The following is a 22,744-nucleotide window of genomic DNA, read 5'->3' as shown; positions in this document are numbered from 1 at the left end:
TATTGTTTTTTGAAGGCTAAAATTTAAGTTTTGAGCAAATGACGTCATTTCCGGTGGCAGCGCAAGGGGTAAAATGGTTTGACATAGTCCACTATGGCATTAGGCATCCAATGGCGAAAGAAAATTGAAAATCGAATAATAATTGATTCTTTTACAGCCAAAATTACGTGAAAAGTGACTCATGCAAAATTGCCTATTTCTCGGCAACTGCTTATATTACAAACTAATTTTCACATACATTCTCTTCGTATGGATTATAGCTACAAGTTTATAAAAGTTACGTAAAAATATTTTAAAATCTGAAAAGCCTGAATGAGTTGTAAATAGGTCAATTTTACGCCTTTTTTCACCTCTTAATCCAATTTGCTAGAAAATGAAAAAGAAATTAAAAAAACTGCTTCCGACATTTTTTGCGCCTTTAAAGGACACACTCTTTGAGTCATATAATTTTTCAAAAAAATAATATTTGTTTTCAAAAAATGGTACCTAACTGTCAAAATTGTAGTTTTTGGTAAAATTATGCCACTTCCGGTGCCGACAGATAACACTTTTGGTAATAAAAAAAATGACAATTGAGACAACGAAGCATATGAACTTTGTTTTATACAAATCGAACAATAAAAAATTAAGCTAGGACTGAAAAACTGAATTAGCCAATGGAGGCCAAGGAAAATTACTGAGACAAAAAATTGTAACATTTTTGCGCAAGTCAGATGACTCTTTAATTCTGTGCACAACACGAGTAAAAAATATTCATCAATAAAAAAGTTTTTTGTAAAATTTTAAATTTCCGAAATTTGGCGCCTAATATCTTCGAATTTTTGCTGAAAATCAAAAATCGAAAGTAGCGCAGCTATGTGCCCTGTCTCCAGCTATGCCAAAATGTATCGAAAGTTAAAATCCCATGATTATTGTTAAAATTACCGCAATATTTGTAAAAACGATAACTTCGGTGATTTCGGACATTTCGCATTGTCGCAGAACGTTCAAAATAGCTTTATCCTCTAAGTCACACCCACTTTTCCGATAAAACCGAAGAAATCGTAACGATCCGACAATCAGTTGCTGAGATCTACTCAAAACAAAAGAAGAATAATAATAATAAGAATAATAATTTTAACAAAAACAATAGTGTTTCACACAAGCTTCGCAGTGTGAAACCCTAATAATAATTTTAACAAAAACAATAGTGTTTCACACAAGCTTCGCAGTGTGAAACCCTAATAACTAGAACTGCGAAGCAGTAATGACGGGTTTCACCGGTGCCACGTTACCCTTGAACTTATGTCACTTCCGTTACCAATGAAACCGTTAAACAGGTTTCCACATAAGCATTGCACACATGAAATAAAATGGACGCAGAAACAACCAAATCCAGCAATCAATTCATTTGCTACATGTCAGTGATCCTGTCAAAATTACATTACTTCCGGTGATAATGAAAATGTTAAATTGGTTTATGAAATCAGAAATAGCATCATCACATGTTGAAAATTTTATGTAAATCCTATAATAATTGCCACCTTTATAGACCAAAAACCTTGAAAAATGACTTGTAGAAAATCGCCTATTTCTCTGCAACCGTACAAGTTAGAAACCATTTTGAGGTATCTGTATGATCGAATGAGTTCATTCTATTTGTTGATTGGAATCAAATATCATAATTTTAAAAACATTACAAATCTGATTCATTTGAATAAAATATCTGTTTTGAAGGCTAAAAATACAGTTTTTGCCAAAATGTCGTTACTTCCGGTGATAATGAAAATCTTAAATTACTTGTATGATATCGTAAATGGCATTATGTATCACACAGTGAAAATTTCATGAAAATCGAATAATAATTGACACTTTTTTTGACAAAAAAACCTTAAAAAGTGACCTGTTGAAAATTGCCTATTTCTCCGCAACTGAACAAGTTAGAAACCATTTTGTGATATCTATATGATCGTAAGGGTTCATTGTATTAGTTGATTTGAATCAAATATCAAAATTTTAAACAAATAACAAATATGACTCATTTGAATAAATTACTGGTTTCGAAGGCTATAAATACAATTTTTGCCCAAATTACGTCATTTCCGGTGATATTGAAAATGTTAAATTGGTTTGACCTAGTTAAAATTGACATTACACATCAAATGGTGTCACTTTTATGAAAATCGAATAATAATTGACTCTTTTACAGGCAAACTAGCGTAAAAAGTGACTCATGCAAAATTGCCCATTTCTCGGCAACTGCGCATATTACAAATTAATTTTCACATACATTCTCTCCGTATAGATTATTGCTACGAGTTTATGAAAGTTACGAAGTAATATTTTAAAATATGAAAACGCTGAATGGGTTGTAAATAGCTTAATTTTACACCTTTTTTCACCTTTTAATCGAAATAGCCCGAAAACGGAATCGAAATTAAAAAAAATGGTCCCAACATTTTGTGCGCCTTTAAAGGGCGCACAATTTCAGTTATACCAGATTTGAAAAAAATAATATTTGCTTTCGAAAAATGGTACCTAACTGTCAAAATTGTAGTTTTTTGTCAATTTACGCCACTTCCGGTGCCGACAGATAACACTATTGGTAACAAAAAAAATGACAATTGAGACAACGGGGCATATGAACTTTGTTTTATACAAATCAAACAATAAATAATTAATCTAGGACTGAAAAACTGAATTAGCCAATGGGGGCCAAGGAAAATTACCGAGACAAAAAATTTTCACATTTTTGCCCAAGTCAGAGGACTCGTTATATTTGTGTAAAACACGATTAAAAAATATTCATAAATAAAAAAGTTTTTTGTAAAAATTTAAATTTTCTAAATTTAGCGCCTAATATCTGCGAAGATTTGCCGAAAATCAAAAATCAAAAGTAGCGTAGCTATGTGCCCCGTCTCCGGCTATGCCAAAATGCATCGAAAGTTAAAATCCAATGATTATTGTTAAAATTACTGCAATATTTCTAAAAACGATAGCTTCGGTGATTTCGGACATTTCGCATTGTCGCAGAACGTTCAAAATAGCTTTATCCTCTAAGTCACACCCACTTTTCCGATAAAACCGAAGAAATCGTAACGATCCGACAATCAGTTGCTGAGATCTACTCAAAACAAAAGAAGAATAATAATAATAAGAATAATAATTTTAACAAAAACAATAGTGTTTCACACAAGCTACGCAGTGTGAAACCCTAATAATTTTAACAAAAACAATAGTGTTTCACACAAGCTACGCAGTGTGAAACCCTAATAAGAACTAGAACTGCGAAGCAGTAATGACGGGTTTCACCGGTGCCACGTTACCCTTGAACTGATGTCATGTCAGTGATCCTGTCAAAATTACATTACTTCCGGTGATAATGAAAATGTTAAATTGGTTTATGAAATCAGAAATAGCATCATCACATGGTGAAAATTTAATGTAAATCCTATAATAATTGCCACCTTTATAGACCAAAAACCTTGAAAAATGACTTGTAGAAAATCGCCTATTTCTCTGCAACCGTACAAGTTAGAAACCATTTTGAGGTAACTGTATGATCCAATGAGTTCATTCTATTTGTTGATTGGAATCAAATATCATAATTTTAAAAACATTACAAATCTGATTCATTTGAATAAAATATCTGTTTTGAAGGCTAAAAATACAGTTTTTGCCAAAATGACGTTACTTCCGGTGATAATGAAAATCTTAAATTACTTGTATGAAATCGTAAATGGCATTATGTATCACACAGTGAAAATTTCATGAAAATCGAATAATAATTGACACTTTTATTGACAAAAAACCTTAAAAAGTGACCTGTTGAAAATTGCCTATTTCTCCGCAACTGAACAAGTTAGAAACCATTTTGTGATATCTATATGATCGTAAGGGTTCATTGTATTAGTTGATTTGAATCAAATATCAAAATTTTAAACAAATAACAAATATGACTCATTTGAATAAACTACTGGTTTCGAAGGCTATAAATACAATTTTTGCCCAAATTACGTCATTTCCGGTGATATTGAAAATGTTAAATTGGTTTGACCTAGTTAAAATTGACATTACACATCAAATGGTGTCACTTTTATGAAAATCGAATAATAATTGACTCTTTTACAGGCAAACTAGCGTAAAAAGTGACTCATGCAAAATTGCCCATTTCTCGGCAACTGCGCATATTACAAATTAATTTTCACATACATTCTCTCCGTATAGATTATTGCTACGAGTTTATGAAAGTTACGAAGTAATATTTTAAAATATGAAAACGCTGGATGGGTTGTAAATAGCTTAATTTTACACCTTTTTTCACCTTTTAATCGAAATAGCCCGAAAACGGAATCGAAATTAAAAAAAATGGTCCCAACATTTTGTGCGCCTTTAAAGGGCGCACAATTTCAGTTATACCAGATTTGAAAAAAATAATATTTGCTTTCGAAAAATGGTACCTAACTGTCAAAATTGTAGTTTTTTGTCAATTTACGCCACTTCCGGTGCCGACAGATAACACTATTGGTAACAAAAAAAATGACAATTGAGACAACGGGGCATATGAACTTTGTTTTATACAAATCGAACAATAAATAATTAATCTAGGACTGAAAAACTGAATTAGCCAATGGGGGCCAAGGAAAATTACCGAGACAAAAAATTTTCACATTTTTGCCCAAGTCAGAGGACTCGTTATATTTGTGTAAAACACGATTAAAAAATATTCATAAATAAAAAAGTTTTTTGTAAAAATTTAAATTTTCTAAATTTAGCGCCTAATATCTGCGAAGATTTGCCGAAAATCAAAAATCAAAAGTAGCGTAGCTATGTGCCCCGTCTCCGGCTATGCCAAAATGCATCGAAAGTTAAAATCCAATGATTATTGTTAAAATTACTGCAATATTTCTAAAAACGATAGCTTCGGTGATTTCGGACATTTCGCATTGTCGCAGAACGTTCAAAATAGCTTTATCCTCTAAGTCACACCCACTTTTCCGATAAAACCGAAGAAATCGTAACGATCCGACAATCAGTTGCTGAGATCTACTCAAAACAAAAGAAGAATAATAATAATAAGAATAACTAGAACTGCGAAGCAGTAATGACGGGTTTCACCGGTGCCACGTTACCCTTGAACTTATGTCACTTCCGGTACCAAAATTACATTACTTCCGGTGATAATGAAAATGTTAAATTGGTTTATGAAATCAGAAATAGCATCATCACATGGTGAAAATTTTATGTAAATCCTATAATAGTTGCCACCTTTATAGACCAAAAACCTTGAAAAATGACTTGTAGAAAATCGCCTATTTCTCTGCAACCGTACAAGTTAGAAACCATTTTGAGGTATCTGTATGATCGAATGAGTTCATTCTATTTGTTGATTGGAATCAAATATCATAATTTTAAAAACATTACAAATCTGATTCATTTGAATAAAATATCTGTTTTGAAGGCTAAAAATACAGTTTTTGCCAAAATGACGTTACTTCCGGTGATAATGAAAATCTTAAATTACTTGTATGAAATCGTAAATGGCATTAGGTATCACACAATGAAAATTTCATGAAAATCGAATAATAATTGACACTTTTATTGACAAAAAACCTTAAAAAGTGACCTGTTGAAAATTGCCTATTTCTCCGCAACTGAACAAGTTAGAAACCATTTTGTGATATCTATATGATCGTAAGGGTTCATTGTATTAGTTTATTTGAATCAAATATCAAAATTTTAAACAAATAACAAATATGACTCATTTGAATAAATTACTGGTTTCGAAGGCTATAAATACAATTTTTGCCCAAATTACGTCATTTCCGGTGATATTGAAAATGTTAAATTGGTTTGACCTAGTTAAAATTGACATTACACATCAAATGGTGTCACTTTTATGAAAATCGAATAATAATTGACTCTTTTACAGGCAAACTAGCGTAAAAAGTGACTCATGCAAAATTGCCCATTTCTCGGCAACTGCGCATATTACAAATTAATTTTCACATACATTCTCTCCGTATAGATTATTGCTACGAGTTTATGAAAGTTACGAAGTAATATTTTAAAATATGAAAACGCTGGATGGGTTGTAAATAGCTTAATTTTACACCTTTTTTCACCTTTTAATCGAAATAGCCCGAAAACGGAATCGAAATTAAAAAAACTGGTTCCAACATTTTGTGCGCCTTTAAAGGGCGCACAATTTCAGTTATACCAGATTTGAAAAAAATAATATTTGCTTTCGAAAAATGGTACCTAACTGTCAAAATTGTAGTTTTTTGTCAATTTACGCCACTTCCGGTGCCGACAGATAACACTATTGGTAACAAAAAAAATGACAATTGAGACAACGGAGCATATGAACTTTGTTTTATACAAATCGAACAATAAATAATTAATCTAGGACTGAAAAACTGAATTAGCCAATTGGGGCCAAGGAAAATTACCGAGACAAAAATTTTTCACATTTTTGCCCAAGTCAGAGGACTCGTTATATTTGTGTAAAACACGACTAAAAAATATTCATAAATAAAAAAGTTTTTTGTAAAAATTTAAATTTTCTAAATTTAGCGTCTAATATCTGCGAAGATTTGCCGAAAATCAAAAATCAAAAGTAGCGTAGCTATGTGCCCCGTCTCCGGCTATGCCAAAATGCATCGAAAGTTAAAATCCAATGATTATTGTTAAAATTACTGCAATATTTCTAAAAACGATAGCTTCGGTGATTTCGGACATTTCGCATTGTCGCAGAACGTTCAAAATAGCTTTATCCTCTAAGTCACACCCACTTTTTCAGTAAAACTGAAGAAATCGTAACGATCCGACAATCAGTTGCTGAGATCTACTCAAAACAAAAGAAGAATAATAATAATAATAAGAATAATAATTTTAACAAAAACAATAGTGTTTCACACAAGCTACGCAGTGTGAAACCCTAATAATTTTAACAAAAACAATAGTGTTTCACACAAGCTACGCAGTGTGAAACCCTAATAACTAGAACTGCGAAGCAGTAATGACGGGTTTCACCGGTGCCACGTTACCCTTGAACTTATGTCACTTCCGGTACCAATGAAACCGTTAAACAGGTTTCCACATAAGCATTGCACACATGAAATAAAATGGACGCAGAAACAACCAAATCCAGCAATCAATTCATTTGCTACATGTCAGTGATCCTGTCAAAATTACATTACTTCCGGTGATAATGAAAATGTTAAATTGGTTTATGAAATCAGAAATAGCATCATCACATGTTGAAAATTTTATGTAAATCCTATAATAATTGCCACCTTTATAGACCAAAAACCTTGAAAAATGACTTGTAGAAAATCGCCTATTTCTCTGCAACCGTACAAGTTAGAAACCATTTTGAGGTATCTGTATGATCGAATGAGTTCATTCTATTTGTTGATTGGAATCAAATATCATAATTTTAAAAACATTACAAATCTGATTCATTTGAATAAAATATCTGTTTTGAAGGCTAAAAATACAGTTTTTGCCAAAATGACGTTACTTCCGGTGATAATGAAAATCTGAAATTACTTGTATGAAATCGTAAATGGCATTATGTATCACACAGTGAAAATTTCATGAAAATCGAATAATAATTGAGACTTTTATTGACAAAAAACCTTAAAAAGTGACCTGTTGAAAATTGCTTATTTCTCCGCAACTGAACAAGTTAGAAACCATTTTGTGATATCTATATGATCGTAAGGGGTCATTGTATTAGTTGATTTGAATCAAATATCAAAATTTTAAACAAATAACAAATATGACTCATTTGAATAAATTACTGGTTTCGAAGGCTATAAATACAATTTTTGCCCAAATTACGTCATTTCCGGTGATATTGAAAGGGTTAATTTGGTTTGACCTAGTTAAAATTGACATTACACATCAAATGGTGTCACTTTTATGAAAATCGAATAATAATTGACTCTTTTACAGGCAAACTAGCGTAAAAAGTGACTCATGCAAAATTGCCCATTTCTCGGCAACTGCGCATATTACAAATTAATTTTCACATACATTCTCTCCGTATAGATTATTGCTACGAGTTTATGAAAGTTACGAAGTAATATTTTAAAATATGAAAACGCTGGATGGGTTGTAAATAGCTTAATTTTACACCTTTTTTCACCTTTTAATCGAAATAGCCCGAAAACGGAATCGAAATTAAAAAAACTGGTCCCAACATTTTGTGCGCCTTTAAAGGGCGCACAATTTCAGTTATACCAGATTTGAAAACAATAATATTTGCTTTCGAAAAATGGTACCTAACTGTCAAAATTGTAGTTTTTTGTCAATTTACGCCACTTCCGGTGCCGACAGATAACACTATTGGTAACAAAAAAAATGACAATTGAGACAACGGAGCATATGAACTTTGTTTTATACAAATCGAACAATAAATAATTAATCTAGGACTGAAAAACTGAATTAGCCAATGGGGGCCAAGGAAAATTACCGAGACAAAAAATTTTCACATTTTTGCCCAAGTCAGAGGGCTCGTTATATTTGTGTAAAACACGACTAAAAAATATTCATAAATAAAAAAGTTTTTTGTAAAAATTTAAATTTTCTAAATTTAGCGCCTAATATCTGCGAAGATTTGCCGAAAATCAAAAATCAAAAGTAGCGCAGCTATGTGCCCTGTCTCCAGCTATGCCAAAATGTATCGAAAGTTAAAATCCCATGATTATTGTTAAAATTACCGCAATATTTGTAAAAACGATAACTTCGGTGATTTCGGACATTTCGCATTGTCGCAGAACGTTCAAAATAGCTTTATCCTCTAAGTCACACCCACTTTCCCAGTAAAACCGAAGAAATCGTAACGATGCGACAAGTAGTTGCTGAGATCTACTCAAAACAAAAGAAGAATAATAATAATAATAAGAACTAGAACTGCGAAGCAGTAATGACGGGTTTCACCGGTGCCACGTTACCCTTGAACTTATGTCACTTCCGGTACCAATGAAACCGTTAAACAGGTTTCCACATAAGCATTGCACACATGAAATAAAATGGACACAGAAACAACCAAATCCAGCAACCAATTCATTTGCTACATGTCAGTGATCCTGTCAAAATTACATTACTTCCGGTGATAATGAAAATGTTAAATTGGTTTATGAAATCAGAAATAGCATCATCACATGTTGAAAATTTTATGTAAATCCTATAATAATTGCCACCTTTATAGACCAAAAACCTTGAAAAATGACTTGTAGAAAATCGCCTATTTCTCTGCAACCGTACAAGTTAGAAACCATTTTGAGGTATCTGTATGATCGAATGAGTTCATTCTATTTGTTGATTGGAATCAAATATCATAATTTTAAAAACATTACAAATCTGATTCATTTGAATAAAATATCTGTTTTGAAGGCTAAAAATACAGTTTTTGCCAAAATGACGTTACTTCCGGTGATAATGAAAATCTTAAATTACTTGTATGAAATCGTAAATGGCATTATGTATCACACAGTGAAAATTTCATGAAAATCGAATAATAATTGACACTTTTATTGACAAAAAAACCTTAAAAAGTGACCTGTTGAAAATTGCCTATTTCTCCGCAACTGAACAAGTTAGAAACCATTTTGTGATATCTATATGATCGTAAGGGTTCATTGTATTAGTTGATTTGAATCAAATATCAAAATTTTAAACAAATAACAAATATGACTCATTTGAATAAATTACTGGTTTCGAAGGCTATAAATACAATTTTTGCCCAAATTACGTCATTTCCGGTGATATTGAAAATGTTAAATTGGTTTGACCTAGTTAAAATTGACATTACACATCAAATGGTGTCACTTTTATGAAAATCGAATAATAATTGACTCTTTTACAGGCAAACTAGCGTAAAAAGTGACTCATGCAAAATTGCCCATTTCTCGGCAACTGCGCATATTACAAATTAATTTTCACATACATTCTCTCCGTATAGATTATTGCTACGAGTTTATGAAAGTTACGAAGTAATATTTTAAAATATGAAAACGCTGGATGGGTTGTAAATAGCTTAATTTTACACCTTTTTTCACCTTTTAATCGAAATAGCCCGAAAACGGAATCGAAATTAAAAAACATGGTCCCAACATTTTGTGCGCCTTTAAAAGGCGCACAATTTCAGTTATACCAGATTTGAAAAAAATAATATTTGCTTTCGAAAAATGGTACCTAACTGTCAAAATTGTAGTTTTTTGTCAATTTACGCCACTTCCGGTGCCGACAGATAACACTATTGGTAACAAAAAAAATGACAATTGAGACAACGGGGCATATGAACTTTGTTTTATACAAATCGAACAATAAATAATTAATCTAGGACTGAAAAACTGAATTAGCCAATGGGGGCCAAGGAAAATTACCGAGACAAAAAATTTTCACATTTTTGCCCAAGTCAGAGGACTCGTTATATTTGTGTAAAACACGATTAAAAAATATTCATAAATAAAAAAGTTTTTTGTAAAAATTTAAATTTTCTAAATTTAGCGCCTAATATCTGCGAAGATTTGCCGAAAATCAAAAATCAAAAGTAGCGTAGCTATGTGCCCCGTCTCCGGCTATGCCAAAATGCATCGAAAGTTAAAATCCAATGATTATTGTTAAAATTACTGCAATATTTCTAAAAACGATAGCTTCGGTGATTTCGGACATTTCGCATTGTCGCAGAACGTTCAAAATAGCTTTATCCTCTAAGTCACACCCACTTTTCCGATAAAACCGAAGAAATCGTAACGATCCGACAATCAGTTGCTGAGATCTACTCAAAACAAAAGAAGAATAATAATAATAACTAGAACTGCGAAGCAGTAATGACGGGTTTCACCGGTGCCACGTTACCCTTGAACTTATGTCACTTCCGGTACCAATGAAACCGTTAAACAGGTTTCCACATAAGCATTGCACACATGAAATAAAATGGACGCAGAAACAACCAAATCCAGCAATCAATTCATTTGCTACATGTCAGTGATCCTGTCAAAATTACATTACTTCCGGTGATAATGAAAATGTTAAATTGGTTTATGAAATCAGAAATAGCATCATCACATGTTGAAAATTTTATGTAAATCCTATAATAATTGCCACCTTTATAGACCAAAAACCTTGAAAAATGACTTGTAGAAAATCGCCTATTTCTCTGCAACCGTACAAGTTAGAAACCATTTTGAGGTATCTGTATGATCGAATGAGTTCATTCTATTTGTTGATTGGAATCAAATATCATAATTTTAAAAACATTACAAATCTGATTCATTTGAATAAAATATCTGTTTTGAAGGCTAAAAATACAGTTTTTGCCAAAATGACGTTACTTCCGGTGATAATGAAAATCTTAAATTACTTGTATGATATCGTAAATGGCATTATGTATCACACAGTGAAAATTTCATGAAAATCGAATAATAATTGACACTTTTTTTGACAAAAAAACCTTAAAAAGTGACCTGTTGAAAATTGCCTATTTCTCCGCAACTGAACAAGTTAGAAACCATTTTGTGATATCTATATGATCGTAAGGGTTCATTGTATTAGTTGATTTGAATCAAATATCAAAATTTTAAACAAATAACAAATATGACTCATTTGAATAAATTACTGGTTTCGAAGGCTATAAATACAATTTTTGCCCAAATTACGTCATTTCCGGTGATATTGAAAATGTTAAATTGGTTTGACCTAGTTAAAATTGACATTACACATCAAATGGTGTCACTTTTATGAAAATCGAATAATAATTGACTCTTTTACAGGCAAACTAGCGTAAAAAGTGACTCATGCAAAATTGCCCATTTCTCGGCAACTGCGCATATTACAAATTAATTTTCACATACATTCTCTCCGTATAGATTATTGCTACGAGTTTATGAAAGTTACGAAGTAATATTTTAAAATATGAAAACGCTGAATGGGTTGTAAATAGCTTAATTTTACACCTTTTTTCACCTTTTAATCGAAATAGCCCGAAAACGGAATCGAAATTAAAAAAAAATGGTCCCAACATTTTGTGCGCCTTTAAAGGGCGCACAATTTCAGTTATACCAGATTTGAACAAAATAATATTTGCTTTCGAAAAATGGTACCTAACTGTCAAAATTGTAGTTTTTTGTCAATTTACGCCACTTCCGGTGCCGACAGATAACACTATTGGTAACAAAAAAAATGACAATTGAGACAACGGGGCATATGAACTTTGTTTTATACAAATCGAACAATAAATAATTAATCTAGGACTGAAAAACTGAATTAGCCAATGGGGGCCAAGGAAAATTACCGAGACAAAAAATTTTCACATTTTTGCCCAAGTCAGAGGACTCGTTATATTTGTGTAAAACACGATTAAAAAATATTCATAAATAAAAAAGTTTTTTGTAAAAATTTAAATTTTCTAAATTTAGCGCCTAATATCTGCGAAGATTTGCCGAAAATCAAAAATCAAAAGTAGCGTAGCTATGTGCCCCGTCTCCGGCTATGCCAAAATGCATCGAAAGTTAAAATCCAATGATTATTGTTAAAATTACTGCAATATTTCTAAAAACGATAGCTTCGGTGATTTCGGACATTTCGCATTGTCGCAGAACGTTCAAAATAGCTTTATCCTCTAAGTCACACCCACTTTTCCGATAAAACCGAAGAAATCGTAACGATCCGACAATCAGTTGCTGAGATCTACTCAAAACAAAAGAAGAATAATAATAATAAGAATAACTAGAACTGCGATGCAGTAATGACGGGTTTCACCGGTGCCACTTTACCCTAAACATGTTACTTCCCGTACCAATGAAACCATTAAACAGGTTTCCACATAAGCATTGCACACATCAAATAAAATGGACGCCGAATCAACAAAATCCAGCAATATCAATTCATTTTATACATTTGTTACATGTAAGTGTACTGTACTTCCGGTGATAATGAAAATGTTCAATTACTTTTATGAAATCAGAAATGACATAGGGCATCACATGGTGAAAATTGTATGTAAATCGAATAACAATTGCCACTTTTATAGACCAAAAACCTTGAAAAGTGACTTGTAGAAAATCGCCTATTTCTCTGCAACCGTACAAGTTAGAAACCATTTTCTGGTATCTGTATGATCGTATGGGTTCAATCTATTTGCTGATTGGAATCAAATATCATAATTTTAAAAACAATACAAATAAGACTCATTTGAAAAAAATATCTGTTTTGAAGGCTAAAAATACAGTTTTTGCCAAAATGACGTTACTTCCGGTGATAATGAAAATGTTAAATTAGTTCTATGAAATCATAAATGACACAAGATATCATATGGTGAAAATTTTATGAAAATCGAATAATAACGGACACTTTTATAGACCAAAAACCTTGAAAAGTGACTTAAGGAAAATCGCCCATTTCTCTGCAACCGTACAAGTTAGAAACCATTTTGTGGTATCTGTATGATCGTATGGGTTCAATCTATTTGATCAATAGAATCAAATATCATAATTTGAAAAAAATAACAAATACGAATCATTTGAATAAAATATTGTTTTTTGAAGGCTAAAATTTAAGTTTTGAGCAAATGACGTCATTTCCGGTGGCAGCGCAAGGGGTAAAATGGTTTGACATAGTCCACTATGGCATTAGGCATCCAATGGCGAAAGAAAATTGAAAATCGAATAATAATTGATTCTTTTACAGCCAAAATTACGTGAAAAGTGACTCATGCAAAATTGCCTATTTCTCGGCAACTGCTTATATTACAAACTAATTTTCACATACATTCTCTTCGTATGGATTATAGCTACAAGTTTATAAAAGTTACGTAAAAATATTTTAAAATCTGAAAAGCCTGAATGAGTTGTAAATAGGTCAATTTTACGCCTTTTTTCACCTCTTAATCCAATTTGCTAGAAAATGAAAAAGAAATTAAAAAAACTGCTTCCGACATTTTTTGCGCCTTTAAAGGACACACTCTTTGAGTCATATAATTTTTCAAAAAAATAATATTTGTTTTCAAAAAATGGTACCTAACTGTCAAAATTGTAGTTTTTGGTAAAATTATGCCACTTCCGGTGCCGACAGATAACACTTTTGGTAATAAAAAAAATGACAATTGAGACAACGAAGCATATGAACTTTGTTTTATACAAATCGAACAATAAAAAATTAAGCTAGGACTGAAAAACTGAATTAGCCAATGGAGGCCAAGGAAAATTACTGAGACAAAAAATTTTAACATTTTTGCGCAAGTCAGATGACTCTTTAATTCTGTGCACAACACGAGTAAAAAATATTCATCAATAAAAAAGTTTTTTGTAAAATTTTAAATTTCCGAAATTTGGCGCCTAATATCTTCGAATTTTTGCTGAAAATCAAAAATCGAAAGTAGCGCAGCTATGTGCCCTGTCTCCAGCTATGCCAAAATGTATCGAAAGTTAAAATCCCATGATTATTGTTAAAATTACCGCAATATTTGTAAAAACGATAACTTCGGTGATTTCGGACATTTCGCATTGTCGCAGAACGTTCAAAATAGCTTTATCCTCTAAGTCACACCCACTTTCCCAGTAAAACCGAAGAAATCGTAACGATGCGACAAGTAGTTGCTGAGATCTACTCAAAACAAAAGAAGAATAATAATAATAATAAGAACTAGAACTGCGAAGCAGTAATGACGGGTTTCACCGGTGCCACTTTACCCTAAACATGTTACTTCCCGTACCAATGAAACCATTAAACAGGTTTCCACATAAGCATTGCACACATCAAATAAAATGGACGCCGAATCAACAAAATCCAGCAATATCAATTCATTTTATACATTTGTTACATGTAAGTGTACTGTACTTCCGGTGATAATGAAAATGTTCAATTACTTTTATGAAATCAGAAATGACATAGGGCATCACATGGTGAAAATTGTATGTAAATCGAATAACAATTGCCACTTTTATAGACCAAAAACCTTGAAAAGTGACTTGTAGAAAATCGCCTATTTCTCTGCAACCGTACAAGTTAGAAACCATTTTCTGGTATCTGTATGATCGTATGGGTTCAATCTATTTGCTGATTGGAATCAAATATCATAATTTTAAAAACAATACAAATAAGACTCATTTGAAAAAAATATCTGTTTTGAAGGCTAAAAATACAGTTTTTGCCAAAATGACGTTACTTCCGGTGATAATGAAAATGTTAAATTAGTTCTATGAAATCATAAATGACACAAGATATCATATGGTGAAAATTTTATGAAAATCGAATAATAACTGACACTTTTATAGACCAAAAACCTTGAAAAGTGACTTAAGGAAAATCGCCCATTTCTCTGCAACCGTACAAGTTAGAAACCATTTTGTGGTATCTGTATGATCGTATGGGTTCAATCTATTTGATCAATAGAATCAAATATCATAATTTGAAAAAAATAACAAATACGAATCATTTGAATAAAATATTGTTTTTTGAAGGCTAAAATTTAAGTTTTGAGCAAATGACGTCATTTCCGGTGGCAGCGCAAGGGGTAAAATGGTTTGACATAGTCCACTATGGCATTAGGCATCCAATGGCGAAAGAAAATTGAAAATCGAATAATAATTGATTCTTTTACAGCCAAAATTACGTGAAAAGTGACTCATGCAAAATTGCCTATTTCTCGGCAACTGCTTATATTACAAACTAATTTTCACATACATTCTCTTCGTATGGATTATAGCTACAAGTTTATAAAAGTTACGTAAAAATATTTTAAAATCTGAAAAGCCTGAATGAGTTGTAAATAGGTCAATTTTACGCCTTTTTTCACCTCTTAATCCAATTTGCTAGAAAATGAAAAAGAAATTAAAAAAACTGCTTCCGACATTTTTTGCGCCTTTAAAGGACACACTCTTTGAGTCATATAATTTTTCAAAAAAATAATATTTGTTTTCAAAAAATGGTACCTAACTGTCAAAATTGTAGTTTTTGGTAAAATTATGCCACTTCCGGTGCCGACAGATAACACTTTTGGTAATAAAAAAAATGACAATTGAGACAACGAAGCATATGAACTTTGTTTTATACAAATCGAACAATAAAAAATTAAGCTAGGACTGAAAAACTGAATTAGCCAATGGAGGCCAAGGAAAATTACTGAGACAAAAAATTTTAACATTTTTGCGCAAGTCAGATGACTCTTTAATTCTGTGCACAACACGAGTAAAAAATATTCATCAATAAAAAAGTTTTTTGTAAAATTTTAAATTTCCGAAATTTGGCGCCTAATATCTTCGAATTTTTGCTGAAAATCAAAAATCGAAAGTAGCGCAGCTATGTGCCCTGTCTCCAGCTATGCCAAAATGTATCGAAAGTTAAAATCCCATGATTATTGTTAAAATTACCGCAATATTTGTAAAAACGATAACTTCGGTGATTTCGGACATTTCGCATTGTCGCAGAACGTTCAAAATAGCTTTATCCTCTAAGTCACACCCACTTTCCCAGTAAAACCGAAGAAATCGTAACGATGCGACAAGTAGTTGCTGAGATCTACTCAAAACAAAAGAAGAATAATAATAATAATAAGAACTAGAACTGCGAAGCAGTAATGACGGGTTTCACCGGTGCCACGTTACCCTTGAACTTATGTCACTTCCTGTACCAATGAAACCGTTAAACAGGTTTCCACATAAGCATTGCACACATGAAATAAAATGGACGCAGAAACAACCAAATCCAGCAATCAATTCATTTGCTACATGTCAGTGATCCTGTCAAAATTACATTACTTCCGGTGATAATGAAAATGTTAAATTGGTTTATGAAATCAGAAATAGCATCATCACATGGTGAAAATTTTATGTAAATCCTATAATAATTGCCACCTTTATAGACCAAAAACCTTGAAAAATGACTTGTAGAAAATCGCCTATTTCTCTGCAACCGTACAAGTTAGAAACCATTTTGAGGTATCTGTATGATCGAATGAGTTCATTCTATTTGTTGATTGGAATCAAATATCATAATTTTAAAAACATTACAAATCTGATTCATTTGAATAAAATATCTGTTTTGAAGGCTAAAAATACAGTTTTTGCCAAAATGACGTTACTTCCGGTGATAATGAAAATCTTAAATTACTTGTATGAAATCGTAAATGGCATTATGTATCACACAGTGAAAATTTCATGAAAATCGAATAATAATTGACACTTTTATTGACAAAAAACCTTAAAAAGTGACCTGTTGAAAATTGCCTATTTCTCCGCAACTGAACAAGTTAGAAACCATTTTGTGATATCTATATGATCGTAAGGGTTCATTGTATTAGTTGATTTGAATCAAATATCAAAATTTTAAACAAAAACCAAATATGACTCATTTGAATAAATTACTGGTTTCGAAGGCTATAAATACAATTTTTGCCCAAATTACGTCATTTCCGGTGATATTGAAAATGTTAAATTGGTTTGACCTAGTTAAAATTGACATTACACATCAAATGGTGTCACTTTTATGAAAATCGAATAATAATTGACTCTTTTACAGGCAAACTAGCGTAAAAAGTGACTCATGCAAAATTGCCCATTTCTCGGCAACTGCGCATATTACAAATTAATTTTCACATACATTCTCTCCGTACAGATTATTGCTACGAGTTTATGAAAGTTACGAAGTAATATTTTAAAATATGAAAACGCTGGATGGGTTGTAAATAGCTTAATTTTACACCTTTTTTCACCTTTTAATCGAAATAGCCCGAAAACGGAATCGAAATTAAAAAAACTGGTCCCAACATTTTGTGCGCCTTTAAAGGGCGCACAATTTCAGTTATACCAGATTTGAAAAAAATAATATTTGCTTTCGAAAAATGGTACCTAACTGTCAAAATTGTAGTTTTTTGTCAATTTACGCCACTTCCGGTGCCGACAGATAACACTATTGGTAACAAACAAAATGACAATTGAGACAACGGAGCATATGAACTTTGTTTTATACAAATCGAACAATAAATAATTAATCTAGGACTGAAAAACTGAATTAGCCAATGGGGGCCAAGGAAAATTACCGAAACAAAAAAATTTCACATTTTTGCCCAAGTCAGATGACTCGTTATATTTGTGTAAAACACGATTAAAGAATATTCATAAATAAAAAAGTTTTTTGTAAAAATTTAAATTTTCTAAATTTAGCGCCTAATATCTGCGAAGATTTGCCGAAAATCAAAAATCAAAAGTAGCGTAGCTATGTGCCCCGTCTCCGGCTATGCCAAAATGCATCGAAAGTTAAAATCCAATGATTATTGTTAAAATTACTGCAATATTTCTAAAAACGATAGCTTCGGTGATTTCGGACATTTCGCATTGTCGCAGAACGTTCAAAATAGCTTTATCCTCTAAGTCACACCCACTTTTCCGATAAAACCGAAGAAATCGTAACGATCCGACAATCAGTTGCTGAGATCTACTCAAAACAAAAGAAGAATAATAATAATAAGAATAATAATTTTAACAAAAACAATAGTGTTTCACACAAGCTACGCAGTGTGAAACCCTAATAATAATTTTAACAAAAACAATAGTGTTTCACACAAGCTTCGCAGTGTGAAACCCTAACTAGAACTGCGAAGCAGTAATGACGGGTTTCACCGGTGCCACGTTACCCTTGAACTTATGTCACTTCCGGTACCAATGAAACCGTTAAACAGGTTTCCACATAAGCATTGCACACATGAAATAAAATGGACGCAGAAACAACCAAATCCAGCAATCAATTCATTTGCTACATGTCAGTGATCCTGTCAAAATTACATTACTTCCGGTGATAATGAAAATGTTAAATTGGTTTATGAAATCAGAAATAGCATCATCACATGTTGAAAATTTTATGTAAATCCTATAATAATTGCCACCTTTATAGACCAAAAACCTTGAAAAATGACTTGTAGAAAATCGCCTATTTCTCTGCAACCGTACAAGTTAGAAACCATTTTGAGGTATCTGTATGATCGAATGAGTTCATTCTATTTGTTGATTTGAATCAAATATCATAATTTTAAAAACATTACAAATCTGATTCATTTGAATAAAATATCTGTTTTGAAGGCTAAAAATACAGTTTTTGCCAAAATGACGTTACTTCCGGTGATAATGAAAATCTTAAATTACTTGTATGATATCGTAAATGGCATTATGTATCACACAGTGAAAATTTCATGAAAATCGAATAATAATTGACACTTTTATTGACAAAAAAACCTTAAAAAGTGACCTGTTGAAAATTGCCTATTTCTCCGCAACTGAACAAGTTAGAAACCATTTTGTGATATCTATATGATCGTAAGGGTTCATTGTATTAGTTGATTTGAATCAAATATCAAAATTTTAAACAAATAACAAATATGACTCATTTGAATAAATTACTGGTTTCGAAGGCTATAAATACAATTTTTGCCCAAATTACGTCATTTCCGGTGATATTGAAAATGTTAAATTGGTTTGACCTAGTTAAAATTGACATTACACATCAAATGGTGTCACTTTTATGAAAATCGAATAATAATTGACTCTTTTACAGGCAAACTAGCGTAAAAAGTGACTCATGCAAAATTGCCCATTTCTCGGCAACTGCGCATATTACAAATTAATTTTCACATACATTCTCTCCGTATAGATTATTGCTACGAGTTTATGAAAGTTACGAAGTAATATTTTAAAATATGAAAACGCTGGATGGGTTGTAAATAGCTTAATTTTACACCTTTTTTCACCTTTTAATCGAAATAGCCCGAAAACGGAATCGAAATTAAAAAAAATGGTCCCAACATTTTGTGCGCCTTTAAAGGGCGCACAATTTCAGTTATACCAGATTTGAAAAAAATAATATTTGCTTTCGAAAAATGGTACCTAACTGTCAAAATTGTAGTTTTTTGTCAATTTACGCCACTTCCGGTGCCGACAGATAACACTATTGGTAACAAAAAAAATGACAATTGAGACAACGGGGCATATGAACTTTGTTTTATACAAATCGAACAATAAATAATTAATCTAGGACTGAAAAACTGAATTAGCCAATGGGGGCCAAGGAAAATTACCGAGACAAAAAATTTTCACATTTTTGCCCAAGTCAGAGGACTCGTTATATTTGTGTAAAACACGATTAAAAAATATTCATAAATAAAAAAGTTTTTTGTAAAAATTTAAATTTTCTAAATTTAGCGCCTAATATCTGCGAAGATTTGCCGAAAATCAAAAATCAAAAGTAGCGTAGCTATGTGCCCCGTCTCCGGGTATGCCAAAATGCATCGAAAGTTAAAATCCAATGATTATTGTTAAAATTACTGCAATATTTCTAAAAACGATAGCTTCGGTGATTTCGGACATTTCGCATTGTCGCAGAACGTTCAAAATAGCTTTATCCTCTAAGTCACACCCACTTTTCCGATAAAACCGAAGAAATCGTAACGATCCGACAATCAGTTGCTGAGATCTACTCAAAACAAAAGAAGAATAATAATAATAAGAATAATAATTTTAACAAAAACAATAGTGTTTCACACAAGCTACGCAGTGTGAAACCCTAACTAGAACTGCGAAGCAGTAATGACGGGTTTCACCGGTGCCACGTTACCCTTGAACTTATGTCACTTCCGGTACCAATGAAACCGTTAAACAGGTTTCCACATAAGCATTGCACACATGAAATAAAATGGACGCAGAAACAACCAAATCCAGCAATCAATTCATTTGCTACATGTCAGTGATCCTGTCAAAATTACATTACTTCCGGTGATAATGAAAATGTTAAATTGGTTTATGAAATCAGAAATAGCATCATCACATGTTGAAAATTTTATGTAAATCCTATAATAATTGCCACCTTTATAGACCAAAAACCTTGAAAAATGACTTGTAGAAAATCGCCTATTTCTCTGCAACCGTACAAGTTAGAAACCATTTTGAGGTATCTGTATGATCGAATGAGTTCATTCTATTTGTTGATTGAAATCAAATATCATAATTTTAAAAACATTACAAATCTGATTCATTTGAATAAAATATCTGTTTTGAAGGCTAAAAATACAGTTTTTGCCAAAATGACGTTACTTCCGGTGATAATGAAAATCTTAAATTACTTGTATGATATCGTAAATGGCATTATGTATCACACAGTGAAAATTTCATGAAAATCGAATAATAATTGACACTTTTTTTGACAAAAAAACCTTAAAAAGTGACCTGTTGAAAATTGCCTATTTCTCCGCAACTGAACAAGTTAGAAACCATTTTGTGATATCTATATGATCGTAAGGGTTCATTGTATTAGTTGATTTGAATCAAATATCAAAATTTTAAACAAATAACAAATATGACTCATTTGAATAAATTACTGGTTTCGAAGGCTATAAATACAATTTTTGCCCAAATTACGTCATTTCCGGTGATATTGAAAATGTTAAATTGGTTTGACCTAGTTAAAATTGACATTACACATCAAATGGTGTCACTTTTATGAAAATCGAATAATAATTGACTCTTTTACAGGCAAACTAGCGTAAAAAGTGACTCATGCAAAATTGCCCATTTCTCGGCAACTGCGCATATTACAAATTAATTTTCACATACATTCTCTCCGTATAGATTATTGCTACGAGTTTATGAAAGTTACGAAGTAATATTTTAAAATATGAAAAGGCTGAATGGGTTGTAAATAGCTTAATTTTACACCTTTTTTCACCTTTTAATCGAAATAGCCCGAAAACGGAATCGAAATTAAAAAAAATGGTCCCAACATTTTGTGCGCCTTTAAAGGGCGCACAATTTCAGTTATACCAGATTTGAAAAAAATAATATTTGCTTTCGAAAAATGGTACCTAACTGTCAAAATTGTAGTTTTTTGTCAATTTACGCCACTTCCGGTGCCGACAGATAACACTATTGGTAACAAAAAAAATGACAATTGAGACAACGGGGCATATGAACTTTGTTTTATACAAATCGAACAATAAATAATTAATCTAGGACTGAAAAACTGAATTAGCCAATGGTGGCCAAGGAAAATTACCGAGACAAAAAATTTTCACATTTTTGCCCAAGTCAGAGGACTCGTTATATTTGTGTAAAACACGATTAAAAAATATTTATAAATAAAAAAGTTTTTTGTAAAAATTTAAATTTTCTAAATTTAGCGCCTAATATCTGCGAAGATTTGCCGAAAATCAAAAATCAAAAGTAGCGTAGCTATGTGCCCCGTCTCCGGCTATGCCAAAATGCATCGAAAGTTAAAATCCAATGATTATTGTTAAAATTACTGCAATATTTCTAAAAACGATAGCTTCGGTGATTTCGGACATTTCGCATTGTCGCAGAACGTTCAAAATAGCTTTATCCTCTAAGTCACACCCACTTTTTCGATAAAACCGAAGAAATCGTAACGATCCGACAATCAGTTGCTGAGATCTACTCAAAACAAAAGAAGAATAATAATAACTAGATCTGCTAAGCAGATATTAAAGCTTTCATATTCACAGTCACTTGAACAATTGACTATTCATGAAAGATACTAAAGAGAACTTTATTAATTTATACATACTTTTGCTAATTTTATTGTTATATCTTGGTAGTAACATACCAATATAAATAGTAATATTGTTTCTAGATGAAGACTATTATAATTGAAATGAAATGGGATTTCACATCATAATGCTATGCACGGACTGGGCTAATAATGACAAAAAACTACAATGAATACAATAGTATAAAATGTTGCTATGAAATTAAAT

This window comes from Patella vulgata, chromosome 1 (assembly GCF_932274485.2).
Source record: "Patella vulgata chromosome 1, xgPatVulg1.2, whole genome shotgun sequence".
NCBI classification, from domain to species: domain Eukaryota; kingdom Metazoa; phylum Mollusca; class Gastropoda; family Patellidae; genus Patella; species Patella vulgata.
The sequence above is the reverse complement of the archived record's forward strand: the minus strand, read 5'-3'. Positions refer to the sequence as shown.